The sequence below is a fragment of the Hibiscus syriacus genome, unplaced genomic scaffold (assembly GCF_006381635.1).
Source record: "Hibiscus syriacus cultivar Baekdansim isolate YM2019G1 unplaced genomic scaffold, ASM638163v2 tig00110213_pilon, whole genome shotgun sequence".
In the NCBI taxonomy this organism is placed as follows: Eukaryota; Viridiplantae; Streptophyta; class Magnoliopsida; order Malvales; family Malvaceae; genus Hibiscus; species Hibiscus syriacus.
Window position 1 is genome coordinate 2,193,720 of NW_024062630.1, and position 16,240 is coordinate 2,209,959.

Here is a 16,240-nt window from a genome sequence, read left to right on the forward strand (position 1 = left end):
GTACGTGTGTTCTAATAATAGATTTGAATACCGCGTTTGATTCACTTACTTGGAAATTTATTGGATTAACTATATTATTAGTCATCAAATTATTATCTCTTTTTCATTTTAATCATCTAATTATTTCTTTTTATAAACCCATCATTGATATTATGTTTTTCCCTATTTTAATCATTGATAATTTAAAATTTACATTAATTTAATTTGTATTTTAAAAAAAATTCATGTCACTTTATCTATTCTCTTTAACGATTCACATGTCATTTTATCTTAATTTTATTCAACCAATAAAGTAGTGTTTATCGGAAGATGAGCAGAGGTATTAAACCCTTAAGGGTTCAAACACTTAATCCCTGAACTGAGTTGAAAATTTATTAAATTGCCTCTGAAACTTAAATTTGAATTATATTTTTCACACAAAATTACTGTTGAGGAAAGGATTCAAACCTAAAACCTCTTGCACATAGGTTCAAATACTTAATCACAGGGTTAAGTTTAGAATTTGTTGATATTTTACCAAAATTAATATCTAAATTAAATTATGTTCATCATCTCAATATTATATTAAAATTCTATTCGAAAGAATTGAACTTTAAATCCCCATATAAAAAAGTCCAATATTTAACCATTGAATTAAACTATACAATTATTATATTTTTAACCAAATTAATATCCAGCTTGAAATGTGATTAAAATTAAATATTAAACAAAAATTAATTTTTTATATAGTTTGAGAATAAAAAATTAAATACTTATTTATTTATTTTTATAAAATTAATATTAAATTATTTTAAAAATTAGTTATGATTAAATATAATTTTTAAATTACTTAAAAATAATTATTTAGATTTAAATTTAATACTTTAATTTGTAAATAATATTTAATTGATTGACATATATATATGTATGAATTAATTATTTTAAATATAGTTATTTTTTTCATATTACTTAATAAAAAGCTCACTTAACTCACATATTTATTAATCTTTTAAATATAATTAATTTATTTTATATAATTATTTTTTTGTTGCCCTTCCTGTTTCAAGTCATTACCTTGACTAATTCCGACCAACCTGCATCGCACACTTTGTTTTGGTGGGTGAGTCTTGCAACATAAATTTTCTACATTCATAAAGACTTAAACTTGAGATTTTACTTAAGCGATATCAAGTTGATTATAATTCGAGATTTTAAATAACACTTAATTGATTTGCGTGCGTATTATTATTTTTCTATATTATCTGATACAAAATTTAACCAAATCTTACATCGTCTCCTTCCCTGGCAGTTCTCCAATAAAATTTAAACAGCCTTAATATGTTACAACTTTTATAAACGAGCTTATGAAATTTAATATTTCCTTTTGAAAATAAATTTTAATCTTTCAATCTCTATTGGCCTTTTCTTTTTTTAAAGGAAAAAAAGTAAAGGGAAAGGAATTTGAAAAGAGAGGGGGAAAAAATCTCAGCAGCTGGAGGGGTAACATGCATGAATAAAGTAGTTTTTCTACAAAAGCAGAGCATTGAAATTATGAATGCAAAAAGTGAGCAACGTTGTCATTATTAAAATAAATTCCAAATTGAAAGTTTTTGTTTTTAATTTTTTATTAAAATCAAACTTCTTTCCTGGATGGAGCATCGTATAAAATAAATAATTAAAATAATGAGAGAGTGAAAGAAAAAAGTCTATAGATTGATGATACACCATGTTTTCCGTCATCTTCCTTCTTTAGTTTCAGAAGCTGTAGCTTTGAAACATGAAGGGTCTTGTGGTATGGCTTCCTGGGTTCTTGATTCTACTTTTAATGGCGGTAGCTATGGCAGAAACCCAGAGTCTGAAAACAAAAACCTACCCGTTTGGGCCATTTGACAGTTCTTATTACGACAGTTTTGCGGTTTTAAAGCCAGCTACAATCAGCAACGACGCCCTTCAAATCACCCCTGATTCCGTCGGTAACTTCAGCCTCAACGACAGGTTCGGTAGAATCTTCTTCAATCAAACATTCAAGCTCTGGGATGGAGATTCCAAAAAGAAAGCAGGTGGCAAGGTTGCTTCATTTAATACATCATTTCTCATCAATGTTTTTCGAGTTAATAACTCGGTTCCCGGAGAAGGTGTCACTTTCCTGATTACCTCCAACACCGCCCTGCCTCCCGGCAGTTCCGGACAGTACTAGGACTGACGAACTCATCCACCGATGGTCTTTCCTCCAACAGCCTTGTTGCCATCGAACTTGATACTTTTAAACAGGATTTTGATCCGGACGACAACCATATTGGTCTAAACATCAACAGTGTTCGTTCTAAAAAGACTGTGTCTTTGTCCCATTTTGGCATCCAAATTGCTCCCAATGGCACAAAGTTTTACGTCGTGTGGATCGAATATAATGGCCAAAACAAGTCGGTACAAGTTTTCCTGGCGGAGCAGGATCAGGTTTCTTCCCCAACGCCTTCGAAACCCACCAAGCCAGTCCTCAGCTCTGATCTTGATCTCAGCAGCATTGTCGAACAAAACGCATATTTCGGTTTTTCAGGATCAACAGGCAGCCATGTTCAGCTCAACTGTTTACTCAGATGGAACTTGACAATCGAAATACTTCCGGGTGCGAACTAAGGATCCAAATCGATCAAGATTGGGGTTGCAGTTGGAGTATCAGTAGTGGTTCTTTTCCTGCTGGCAATCGGAGGGTTAACTTGTTGTTGGTACAGGAAATGGAAGGCCAGATCTGATCCTAACATATTGGGAGCACTCAAGACTCTTCCAGGTACTCCAAGGGAATTCAAGTTTAGAGATCTGAAAAAGGCCACCAATAACTTTGATGATAAGCACAAGCTCGGTCAAGGCGGGTTCTGGGTCGTCTATAAAGGGTTGCTGACGAAGGAGAGCCTCGAGATCGCCGTGAAGAAGTTCTCCGGAGACATTAAGGGCAAAGATGATTTCTTGGCTGAACTTACCATCATCAACCGTTTGCGCCACAAGCATCTTGTCCCATTGCTAGGTAACCTATATGTGCAAGCCCTTGTCTCCATTTTCATCAAGATTTAGTCAAATTAGGCCATTCTATCAAACTTGACAGTTGACATAATAATTAGTCATTGCTTTTCGTCTTCCTTCCTCTTTCTTGAAATCTTCCTTGCTGTGTATTGTCATACTTAACGATGAGAGGGACCAGACATAATTAAATAACTCGGAATTAGTTTAGCATATGTATAATTTTCCCATATCTTCATGAACTTGGATAAATTTTTTAACTAGATTGTATTTTTTTATTTACAATAAAAAACTAAAATGTCTACATCGCAAGGTAGTCGATCATTAAGTCAAGTATACTAAAATGTCTCTGTTTTGGTTATAATTAACTCAAAAACAACTAACTATTTCCAAACATGAGAAACTTATGTTTGTTGGAAAAACTTTGTTGTTCGGATAGTCCAATGAAACATCACATGGTAACGTGCAAGAGTAGGTAGGCGCAGTTATAAGAATCCGAAGAAACAATATATATAGTTTATTAGTAGCAGTTATCTTCAATGATAAGTATATGAAGTTTATTGCATTTTTAAATGAACTTGCAGGATGGTGTCACAAGAATGGTATGCTGCTATTAGTATACGATTACATGCCGAACGGGAGCTTAGACGCTCATATATTTTGCGGCCCGGAGAAGATCACACTTAATTGGAATCTAAGGTACAAAATCGTGTAGGGAGTAGCATCGGCTCTACACTATCTTCACAATGAATACGACCAAACAGTGGTGCACCGGGACCTTAAGGCTAGCAACATCATGCTTGACTCCTACTTCAATGCCCGATTAGGTGATTTCGGGCTGGCTCGAGCCATCGAAAACGAGAAAACGTCTTACGCAGAGCTTGAAGGAGTGCCGGGCACCATGGGGTATATTGCCCCCGAGTGTTTCCACACCGCGAAGGCCACCAGGGAGTCCGATGTTTATGGATTCGGTGTGGTTTTGCTAGAAGTGGTGTGCGGGCAACGTCCGTGGATTAAAATAGGCGAATTCCTGCTATTGGTAGATTGGGTTTGGTGGTTGCATAGAGAAGGGAGGATACTGGAGGCAGTGGATGAGAGGCTAGGCAGTGACTATGTAGTTGAAGAAGCTGAGAGATTGCTGTTACTTGGTCTTGCATGTTCGCATACAATTGCCAGTGAAAGGCCTAAAACACAGGCAATCCTTCAGATTCTATCAGGGTCCATGGCGGTACCCCATGTCCCACCTTTCAAACCGGCATTCTTTTGGGCTTCAATGCCGGGACCGGATAGTTTCAGCATCACCTCGAGCTTCACTAACACCGCCGATATCACTCCGGTATCGTCGGGATGGAGTCCACATTATTTTAGCAGGGATGTGCAAGGTGAATTCAGTGATGGAAGCGCTCTCATGTGAAAACTAATAGATGGCCTCACATTCAACATTTATGCTTTATTATGAAAGTGGAAAGGTCCTCTTTCACTGTTTTAAACCCCCTTTTTTTCCTTTTATTGTGCTGATTTATCTGTCGGGAAAGGGATTGTTAAATGTACATTTTGCATTACATATTATATATTTTTTTCAGCACAGTTATTAAAATAATTTTTATTAATTATTTATTTTAATTAAACTTGGATTGAAATTTTAGGGACAAAGTATAATATATTATCGTACAAGTAGAATAAATAAAGGGAAACTACATTGAACCGACGGTTATAGATATGAAAAAATTTCTAGAACTGCATCAATTTCCAACGAGTTGAAAGCTGTTACAAATGTTCCTTAATTTACAGCTAAGAGATATCTATTTACTCGTAATATTTTCAATATAAATTCATTAAAAAATAGTTTAATATGATAATAACTTCTTATTATCCTTTTCAGAAGGTTTATTGTTTCAGTCTAAATAATATTATATGATGAAAAAATATTATAGTATTTTCTTAAAAATTGGTGATGGATAGTTGGGTGGTGATGGTAATGGATAATAAATGAGTGCAAGTTGGATGGAATCTGATGGAACATAGCAAATCCTTGTCCGGATGAGGCTACAAAAGCAGCAGGATCCAACATGGATGATCATAAATCTAACGTTAGCGGATGTCTTTCTCCCATGTGCGTGTTCAGTAAATGTCATGGAGTTTTGAAGCTATCTTAGTTCAAGCACTTTCTGAGAAGGAAAGGGAAGAACTAGAAGATTCCATCTCTCTCACCTCCTCCAAACACACTAAGCCTTTCTATGTTTTCTTTTAAATCTCAAATATGGTATAATTCCATTTTATTTCATCCCTCATCTTCAACTTCTGTAAGAGCATGATACAAAACAGTTCGATCAAAGCAATGGATTCAACCAAAACGAATTAAATATTAAATATAATTAACTCAAGGAATATTGGTGAGTTGACAAAGATCAAATCAAGGGAAGTACAACAAGGGAAAAGATTAATGAGTTAGGATTTGAATTTCTGAATAACGGAGGCCGTGGCTCGGATATCCGAACTGTGGAGAATTCCTTGCAGCGACAAGAAGAACATAATGTGATAATGGCCTCATCCAATGCTAGACTAGATCGAGGAAAGTTTTAGTTCGAAAATTTGAACGATTTTATTTAGATTTACTATAATTGAGACCTTGATTGCGAGAACATATCTTGTATTCATGATTAGGAGACTAAAAAGATTATACTTATGAAATTTGGTTAGAGACCGCTACTGATGATAACCACTGATATGACGATTAACGACAGTCTACGATGATGAAGTAGACAATTAAAAACTCCCAAGAAATTTGATAGAAAAAAGGGAAGAGGGAAAAGAGAAAATAAGAAGAAAATGAAGAAAAAAAATGAGGGTTATAAAATACACAAAAAACGGAGTCGCTCTGAGGGCAATATTAAGAGTTTCATAATGGTGTCGTTTTGATATAAAATCTGTGTTCGAACTGTGCCTGATCCACCCAAATTAAGATACGTGTGCTTTGAGGAACAGTGATAATTATTTTTAACCCTTTGCAAACTGATAAGTATTCAATTTAGTCACTAATTACATGAATTAAACTTTGAAGTGTTTCATGATTTCGTGAACGTGGTGCATTGTTTGCCTTATATAATTAAATGATATTTTATTCAAGTTTTAGATGATTAGATTACTAAATTACCCCTATGTATAATTATAAGTGTTTAAGGTCAAAAAAATTTAAAGAGTTAATTACACCATATGTCCCTAAACTATAACATCATTTTAAATTGATCCTGAAACTTTTGAAGATTCTAAATTTATCCCCAAATTATGACTCTCATTCTAATTTCATCCCTAAACTACGACCCTATTTCTAAATTGGTCCCCAAACTTTTGAATATTCTAATTCCATCCACTAATTCATCCAAATATGTAATTAGTTTCAACTATAGTTTAACCTAAATTTTTTTAAATATATAATAATACAACTTAGCCTAACTATTTTATTAATAAGTGATGTGATTGGTACATGTGTATAGTTTGGGGTGAAATTGGAATGTTCAAAAAGTTTGAGGACCAATTTAGAGTGAAGGATATAGTTTGGGGATGAAATTGAAATATTTAATAGTTTGAGGACTAAATTAGAATGATAATCATAGTTTATGGATGAAATTAAAATATTTAAAAGTTTAGAGACCAATTTAAAAGGAAGGTCCTACTTTGAGGACATATGATGTAATTAACTAAAATATAAAAGAAAAAGTAGTAATACTTTAGTATTTATGAATTAGATGCAGACTCTTATGTATAAAAATACTAAAATATCCTCGTAAGTGAAAATGTTAATGATTTTACTTTGATCGCTGTAAAAGAATATTTTTGTTTATCTCTAACTCCAAAACAAAATTCCGTAATTTCAACTGTGTTTAAATCAGGAGCTTCTGTTACAGCTTATGTTAAGTGGTGTTTTTTTTCACTGTGTAAGTTCTTTAAAGTACTTATGTCTGCGTCGCACAGATCACGCGCAGACATTAGGCTTCGCAGACTGTTTGTTTTTTTATAAGACATAAGCTCTTCAAACGTCTGCGCGAGCTCTTCTTGGTGCAGACTTTGTTTTATGTCTTCAAAGGTCTTCAAATCTCTTCAAGAATAATTATAAAATATAGTTATTTATTTAAATAATTTTAAATAATTTAATAAGATTATTTATTTTAAAATAAATCAATCCATATTTTATAATAATTTATTTTAAAATAATTTATTTTAAAATAATTTATTATAAAATAATTTATTATAAAATAAATTATTTTAAAATAAATTATTATAAAATATGGATTGATTTATTTTAAAATAATTTATTTTAAATGATTTATTAGTATAGATTTATTTATTTTAAAATATGGATTGATTTATTTTAAATAATTTATTAGTATGGATTGATTTATTTTAAATAATTTATTTGTATGAATTGATTTATTTTAAAATATGGATTGATTTATTATTGTAGTTGTATAGATTGATTTATTTAAATAATTTATTAGTATGGATTGATTTATTTTAAAATATGGATTGATTTATTTTAAATAATTTATTAGTATGGATTGATTTATTTTAAATAATTTATTTGTATGAATTGATTTATTTTAAAATATGGATTGATTTATTATTGTAGTTGTATAGATTGATTTATTTTAAATAATTTATTAGTATGTATTGATTTATTTTAAAATATGGATTGATTTATTTTAAATAATTTATTAGTATGGATTGATTTATTTTAAAATATGGATTGATTTATTATTGTAGTTGTATTGATTGATTTATTTTAAATAATTTATTAGTATGGATTGATTTATTTTAAAATATAGATTGATTTATTTTAAATAATTTATTAGTATAGATTGATTTATTTTAAAATATGGATTGATTTATTTTAAATAATTTATTAGTATTGATTGATTTATTTTAAATAATTTATTTGTATGGATTAATTTATTTTAAAATATAGATTGATTTATTATTGTAGTTGTACGAATTGATTTATTTTAAATAATTTATTAATATGGATTGATTTATTTTAAAAATATGGATTGATTTATTTTAAATAATTTATTATTATAGTTGTATGGATTATTTAAATTTCAGTATTGTAAAACTAAAATTATTTAAATATCAGTATTGCAAAACTCTTTTAAGTTTAAAAAATCAGTTTATTTATATTTCAGTTCATTTTAGCAGTCTACAGACGTTAAAAAACAAACAGTCTTCTTGCAGACTATAGATTTTTGGTCCACCTCTTCTGCTACAGATATTTACAGATATAATTCGTAGGCCGTAAATCTTTTATTTCTATAAAAACAAACACCAACTTAATAATTTTGTATCATTTGAGTCTCTGACTAAGCTTTTCAAGGGGAATGTCTCAGGAAAGGCGGGTTAATATACGGCTAATATACAGCATTACCGGATACATTAAAATGTATTTAATAAATTCGGTTTAGCGGTACCTATTATGTTGACAACTAATAATGTTTTAGGTAGAAAATATGAAAAACTATTAAAAAATTTGGTAACCGGTAAACTTTGGTTATCGGTAAGTATCTATCCTTTTATAAAAGTGTCCATACTTTTAACATATCAAGTAAATTTTACCGGTTTTGTCATAATGAATCTGGTTTTGTCATATTTTTACCTGTTATATTGTAAATTATCTATCCTTTTTATAAAAGTGTCCATACTTATTTCACTGTGAAAATATATTTATTATTATCTTTAGTTAATATTGTTAAATTTAAAATCTAAATAATATTTTATAAAATATCAAAACAATCAAATAATTTTTTGTGTAAATGAAATTATTAAATTAATATTGTAGGTGGAAAACATGAAACACTATTAAAAAAATTGAAACATAAATTACATAACTTTCAAAAAAGTATATATCATTTTTATAAAAGTGTCCATACTTATTTCACTGTTGAAAACATATTTATTATTATATTTGGTTAATATTGTTAAATTTAAATTCTAAATAATATTTTATAAAATATCAAAACAATCAAATAAAATTTTGTGTAAATTAAATTATTAAATTAATATTGTAAGTGGAAAACATAAAACACTATTAAATAAATTGAAACATAAATTACATAACTTTAAAAGCAGTTTTAAATCCTAAAAAGTGTCGATACTTTTAAGAAATATATCGATCCAAAACGATATACCAGGTAAAAATATGATAAAACCGGTAACAAAATGATAAAACCGATAAAATTAAAAGTGTCGATACGTTATATAAGGATCGACACTTTGTGAATTTAAAAGAGAAGCAGTTATAGCGCCTATAATGTGTCGATACTTTAAAAAAAATATCGATCCACAACGATATAACAGGTAAAAATATGATAAAACGGTATCAAAATGATAAAAACGGTAAAATGATACCGGATATATTGAAAGTGTCGATACTTTCGTAAGTACGTGTAATAAATTATCGACACTTTCAAAGAAATAGGTAATTATCCTTTCGAAAGTATCGACACCTGACATAAAAGTATCGACACTTTTGTATTTGTATCGATTAAATATAAATAACATATCCGATGAAAATATAAGCTAAATATCCTCTGAAAATAGATAGAACGGACGAGTTTTTGAAATCGAAGAGTAATTGTTGCTGCATTTCAGAAGGCGTTTCTAAAGCGAAGTTTGTTTGTTTGTTGCTGCAGTCGAATCGAAAAGTATGTTGTCGAAACCCTAATTTTTTATTATTACAGTAATCGCGATAGGGTTTTTTATGTGTTGTTTGGGGTTTGGAGTAAGGAAGCATTTGGGACCGATTGCAGGTAAAAATAGATATTCAAGGAAAACGATAAATGTCGATACTTTTATTAAATATTATAGGTAGAAAATGATATTATAGGTTGTATAAATGTGCGACACATTTTGGTGTGGCCATTCAAATTCTTTTGAAGAAAACCGTTTTACCACAAGAGTAGTTATCTATATTTGTATATTGAAAAGTGTATGTAACAAAATAATTTGATTTGCGTAAACTGATATATGAAGGAAAAATGGAGTCAATGGGTTGGAAAATTGTTGGTGGAGCAGATGACTTTGAAATTGAGGCCGAGACTCGAAAGCAACCAAAGGGTGGATATATGTACTTCTAGTAAGTATCAATGTCTTTTTGTTATTATTGTTGAAATGGTAATTGGATTAAAGTATCGATAAACTTTAAATTGATTACAAATTTTAAATGTTAACAGTATGGCCGAATGCAAAAGGATGAAGGGAGATGGCACACAGAGCGGTTCGGTATGTAAAATGAAATTGACATTGAGTAGTATTAGTATTTAGTGTTAATGTATTGATTAAGAAACGTTTATGTTTAATATTAGGTGAAAAAAGATGTGAGGTCCAAATGGAATTCAATGAGTGATGCTGAAAAGGAACCTTACATCACACAGTCAAGGAATGATAGTAAAGAATACAAAGAACGGAGGAAAGCACATGAAAATAAGGTATTCATTAAACTTGTAAATACGTTGATACAAAATATATAAGAACTATAACATTATATATTGTTAAAAAATGTAGGAAGTTTCGACAAGATGCAGCATTAAAAGGGTGAATTTATTAATTAAACACCTTAAGGAGAAGGGTCAGTTGAATGTGCTGGGAGAAATAGGTTTTGGATCGTTGATCGGAGTAAGGGATCGACCTATTCGGAGGGAATTGTGTCGATCCTTGATGGCACAATTTGACGTCAGTCAATGTATGGCTAAGTATGGTGATTATTCATTCCCTCTGGGGGTATCGACTGCTGCAGCCGTATTGGGGGTACAAAACAAAGGCAAAAGTGTTATAGAAGTCTGTAGGAGTAAGAACTGGAAAGCACTTGCCTCCAAATATGGTTTGAATCATAAGGTGACATATACTGAAGTTGAAGAGGATATCAAAAGTGGATCTTACTTGGGGGATGAGGCTGAAGGCCCGAGTTCTATACCTTGTCGGTATATTTCTTTGTCCAACGGGTGATACGTCAACGAACAAGGAATATATGAAGCTCATTTGCGATGAAGGCTTGAAGGGTGAATTCAATTGGGCTGAATATATCCATTCGAGATTGATTGAATCAATTATCACCTTTAAAAAGGGCAGCCAGAGATACCTCAAAGGGTGCATAGCAATCTTAGAGGTAAATGAGTTGAATCACTTTTTGTGTTTTTATATAAAAATTCTAATTTTATTATAAATGCAGGTTGCACTGTTCGATTTTTGGTCGGGCTGTGAGGCAGTGCCGGCTTATGAAAGAACCGGAGTGGCACGCATCCGTGCATGGGGGAAGGAAGAGGTGGTTAGAGTGATGGTGAAGTTGAAGTTGGATAGAGGGAAGAAGCAAGAAATGGTAATAAATGTAATTAAATAATATTAAGAATATAATCAATGTCTTAATATTGTAATTTAATTTTTTGAAGGTATTGGCAAGGATGTAGAGGAGGCAGTGGAGGCAGAGGAGAAGAAAGGAGGGATGGTTGTATTGGGGGATGAAGGTGAGTGGGACGACGGTGAAGCAAAACAGAGTAACTTCGACATTTTGATGTCTGAATTGGCTGATATCAAAAAAATCCAATTTGAAATCATGCAAAGACAATCAAGAGTCGAAGAGAAACTTGATCAAGTCGTAGAGAAACTCGAGAGGCATAAGGGGGTAGTGGAAGGAAAAATAGATGGAGTGGTGAAAGAAGTAGAGGTGTTGAGGGGTGAAGTGGTGAAAGAAGTTTCGGTGTTAAGGGGTGATATTAAGATGGTGACGGGAGAAAAATTTGAGGGAGTGGTGAAGGAGGTTGTTGATTTGAGGAGTGAACTTACGGGGGTGAAGGGGGGGTTGATAAATACTCGGATGAAGGAGCTCAATTGAAGGGTGAAATAAAAGATATGAAGAGCTATGTAGAAAAAAAGTACGATGAACTGAAAAAATATGAAGAAGAAAAGAGGGAGGAGGAAGAAGAAGAGATGGAAGAAATGAGGAGGAAGGAGAGGCCCAATGTGCTTTATACACCGGAGAGTGTCATAGCAGCAGTTTTGGATTCGGAATGTCCTGCACCCCAGAAGAAGAAGCAGAAGGTAAGTTTAATAAAAGAATACTTAATTTGATTTTTATTATGTTGTTGTGACAAAAATTTGTATGCAAAATGTAGGTTGAAAAAAGCGGACATTCCAACCGGAATTGATCACATCGAAGCTGCAATTTGTGATTATTTATGGAATAGCGAGTTAGAATCGGGGGTAAGTGAAATATATTGTTTTGTGAGTGATATTTAAATATTTCATGACAAGATATTAATCCTAATGATTCATACAGATATTCTGTAATATCAATGGGAAATCAATTCGCTACTGTATACGACGTTGCAACGTTGAAGCCTACAGAATGGGTTGGCGGTGTGGTAAGTAGAAAGTAGAAAATAAATAAAACTTATTGAATATGTTCTGATTGTGTAATTAATTTTGTTAGGTTATCGATTTGCTCGCCTGGACCATATGCTACGATTCTCAAAAGTCACACCGAGGATTGGCTACCTTCCATACCTCTTAGTGGTGAGTTAAATTAATAAATATTGAAAAGTAGTGTTATAGACGGTAAATTATAATGTTTGTTGCGTAATTACAGCAACAGGCGTTGGAAGCCAACAATAAAGAAAGTGTTGAGAATATTTCTACCTTCTGGGGTGTCATATTGGATAACTATGTGAAATTCACCGACTGTGAGAAGGTAAGACACCATACCAATTGCAAATGATGTTTTCGGATATAGAATGTTGAATTTTGTCAAATTGGGTGTGAAATTTGTTGCAGATAATGATCACAATAAACTACCATAATTCACACTGGTATCTGTTGGTGTTGGATATGGTAGATCATGTTGTAACAATATATGATAGTATGTTTACAACTGAAGCAGCTAAACAGAGAGTGAAGGATGCTAAGAGATTGGTATGTATGTATGTATGAAAGGACATTATGTAAATTATAATGCATAATTTTTTTGGTGCATAACTTCTTCTATTTTAATGCAGATTAAAATATTAGATTCTTATAATAAGAAACGCATTTGGGTTGAGTCATGTGGATCTCTAGGAAAGTATCCCTTGAAAAACTTCAAATTTGTGGAGCATAAGAAGAATAAGCAGTTGAATGGGTATGAGATGTTATCACAAATAGAAAGCTTAATTTATGCAGTATTCATCATAATTGACATGTGTGGTTTTCAAATTTTGTAACAGATATGATTGCGGCATGTATGTGATGATGTGGATGGAATCGATCGGTTCTACAGGGGCAACTGGTGATTTTGTAAGTGGATAGAAAAAATTGTTTGTGGTAAAATTGTTAAAAGTCGTAGATTGAATGCTGTAGTTGACAATACTTAACGTTCTGACAATTTGAATATAGGTTGTTGGAGACTGGGATCGATCGCGAGTATTAAATGATCTCGTAAGCCACAATCAAAATGAACGAAGACAGGAGATAACAAAAGCCGCAATATTACATAGGAATAACAAAAGGATGCAATGATGTAAATGTCGAGTTAATTTTGTATAAGATTTATAATTTTGTATACGATTTATATTTTTTTATGTGAATATAATTATGAATGAGATGAGAAAAGTTAGCAGTATGTTGTTGTACATGTTTCTTATACACATTAAGGGTCATGTCGATACTAATATAGTTTGTGTCGATATTTTTTTTCCAGAATGAATTAAAAACAAGGTGCATCAATAAAGTGTCGATCCATATATAAAAAGTGTCGATCCCAAAATCATCGAACCCAAAAGTATAATGTAATATGTAATTTTTCAATCTAACCGGTACAATTATACCGGTTTTATGAGAGAATAAGTCTAAATAATGTGTCGACACTAATATAGTTTGTGTCGATATTTTTTTCCCAGAATGAATTAAAAACATGGTGCACCCATAAAGTGTCGATCCATATATAAAACGTGTCGATCCCAATATCATCGAACCCAAAAGTATAATGTAATATGTAATTTTTCAATCTAACCGGTACAATAATACCGGTTTTATGAGAGAATATGTCTAAATAATGTGTCGACACTAATATATTTTGTGTCGATACTAATTTAAATATCAAGTGTTTTCCACCGTTTATATAGTACTCTTAATCGAGAAACCCTAAACATAAATGCAAGCAGGCAGATCTTCCTCTCCTCTTTCTTCCTTCTACCGTTATCATAAGTGACGATCAGATATTCAGGTAAATTTATCGATATTTTATGGGTTTGATTGATTTCTATATTGGAGTTTTATCCTGAATGTGTTTGTGTTCCATTGTAATAGGGGTAGCATCCAACCAAAATGGCTCCAAACGTCAGCGTCAGAAGCGAGGTCTTTCTCAAAGCTCTTCTCAACCAGTTCTTCTCAACCACCTCCTTCTGTAACAAACGATTCTTCTGAGGAAATCAGGTCCTTCGAAACTCTGAACTTTAGATCCGACATGGAGAAACAAAGATGGCAGACGAGTTTTAAAGTAAGGAAGATTCGTCCCGAACGTGTCATTGACCTGGGTTTCTTGTTTGATGATAAATATGCATTTAGTTTTAAATCCACATTTACATCTTGGGGTTGGCTTGAATTCCTTGGTGTAGAACCAAGATATTATCCCAACCTAGTTAGAGTCTTCTACAACAATGCTTCCTTACAGCACGAGCCTAATAAGACTAATATAATAGGAATTAATACACATGTCATGGGGAAGGATATATATATATCTCCAGAAACTATTGCGGAGGGTTTAGGTGTAGCGAATACAGGGGATTCAGATGAAAATGGTGTAGATTGGTCTACAATTAAACGGGTTACTAGAAATAGCCCAATTCACCTCGATGTAGAGTCGAGAGTGTTTCACAAAATGCTCACATGGTATATCCGGCCTAGTGGGGGAAAACATTCAACGCTTCGAGACAGCGATTATTGGTGGATAGCAAAGTATAAATCCAAAACGGCTCCAAACATTGCAAAACTCATATTTAATACAATTGTATATATGGTCACAAAGGGAGCAACAATTTCAACTACACTACCATATGGATGTGTCATCACCCATCTGTTGAAGAAGAAGGAAGTTGATTTTTCGCATGACGCCCTGTTCGATTAACCCGCAAGATTGACATGGTATTTATTAAAAAAGCGGGATATGATTTTGTTGAAAAACTCGGTTGGAAGCGTGTCAAGGAGGTCGGATTAGATCAAGAGAGGGAGGAAATGGACCCCGTTGGCCATGAAGAAGAGCAACCAAGTGGAGACGCAATGATGGAAGAAGCAACAGTTGCAGAGGATGTCACAATTAAGACCGTGTACTTGAGAAACTACCTGTATTTTCCGAGCATTTTCTATTCGTGTGGGTAAGATGAATGTCATTACAGTTTGCTGACTTTTCCTTGTCTATGATTCCTACATATTTATGTTCGACTGTTTGTGAACAGGATCAAAAAAAATGCAAAACATACGATTCTGTTACCTATTGTAAAGATCTCAATGATGTTTGGAACGCGTGTCCAGATTTTAACGAGCTAAATACACTTTTGGTCGATGATTCAGCGGAAAAAATGATTTATAATCCGGTAGGTTGCATTTATGCAATATGTTTCTGATCAGTTGAACAGGTGTTCAGACATTGATTATTTTAACAACTTATGTGTTTATATAGAAATACAATTACATATGTCCACATACCTTTGACGCTGCTTCCCATTCGAACGACAAAGCTCTAGGTATGACACAAATTTATTCATGCTTATGCGAATTTAATTTATTGTTAGTAAAATTGCACCTCATTAGTTTGATAATTGAAATTATTTATGTATGTCCTCAGAAAAAGGCGGAAACATACGAGAGTATTTGGAAAATTTGTTGAAGGCCTCTAATGTTCCGGACTTCGTTAGAAACAACCCTTTTTCATCGGATTAATTTTGTTTGTCGGTACATTATTTGAACATTCTTGTGTATTTAAATTTTGGTGTGATTATATTGTATGTATATTTCATTAATTATTCCATATTTGCTTCTATGTGTACATATACATTTGAGTGAGTTTTAAGATATTAATTTAGTAATTATAGGCGTCTAATGATTAATTTTTACGTTACGGTATATATTATTGTTAAATTAAAAATTCTTAATATTATTTTATAAAATATCAACACAATCAACTAATTTTTTGTGCAAATGAAATTATTAAATTAATATTGTAGGTGGAAAACAT

The 16,240-nt window shown here is 32.1% G+C and overlaps 1 pseudogene; it reads left to right on the forward strand.

Annotated features, from left to right (window-relative positions):
• The first annotated feature begins 1,610 nt into the window (after positions 1 to 1,610).
• On the forward strand, positions 1,611 to 4,502 carry LOC120113940 (annotated as a pseudogene).
• The last annotated feature ends 11,738 nt before the right edge of the window (positions 4,503 to 16,240 follow it).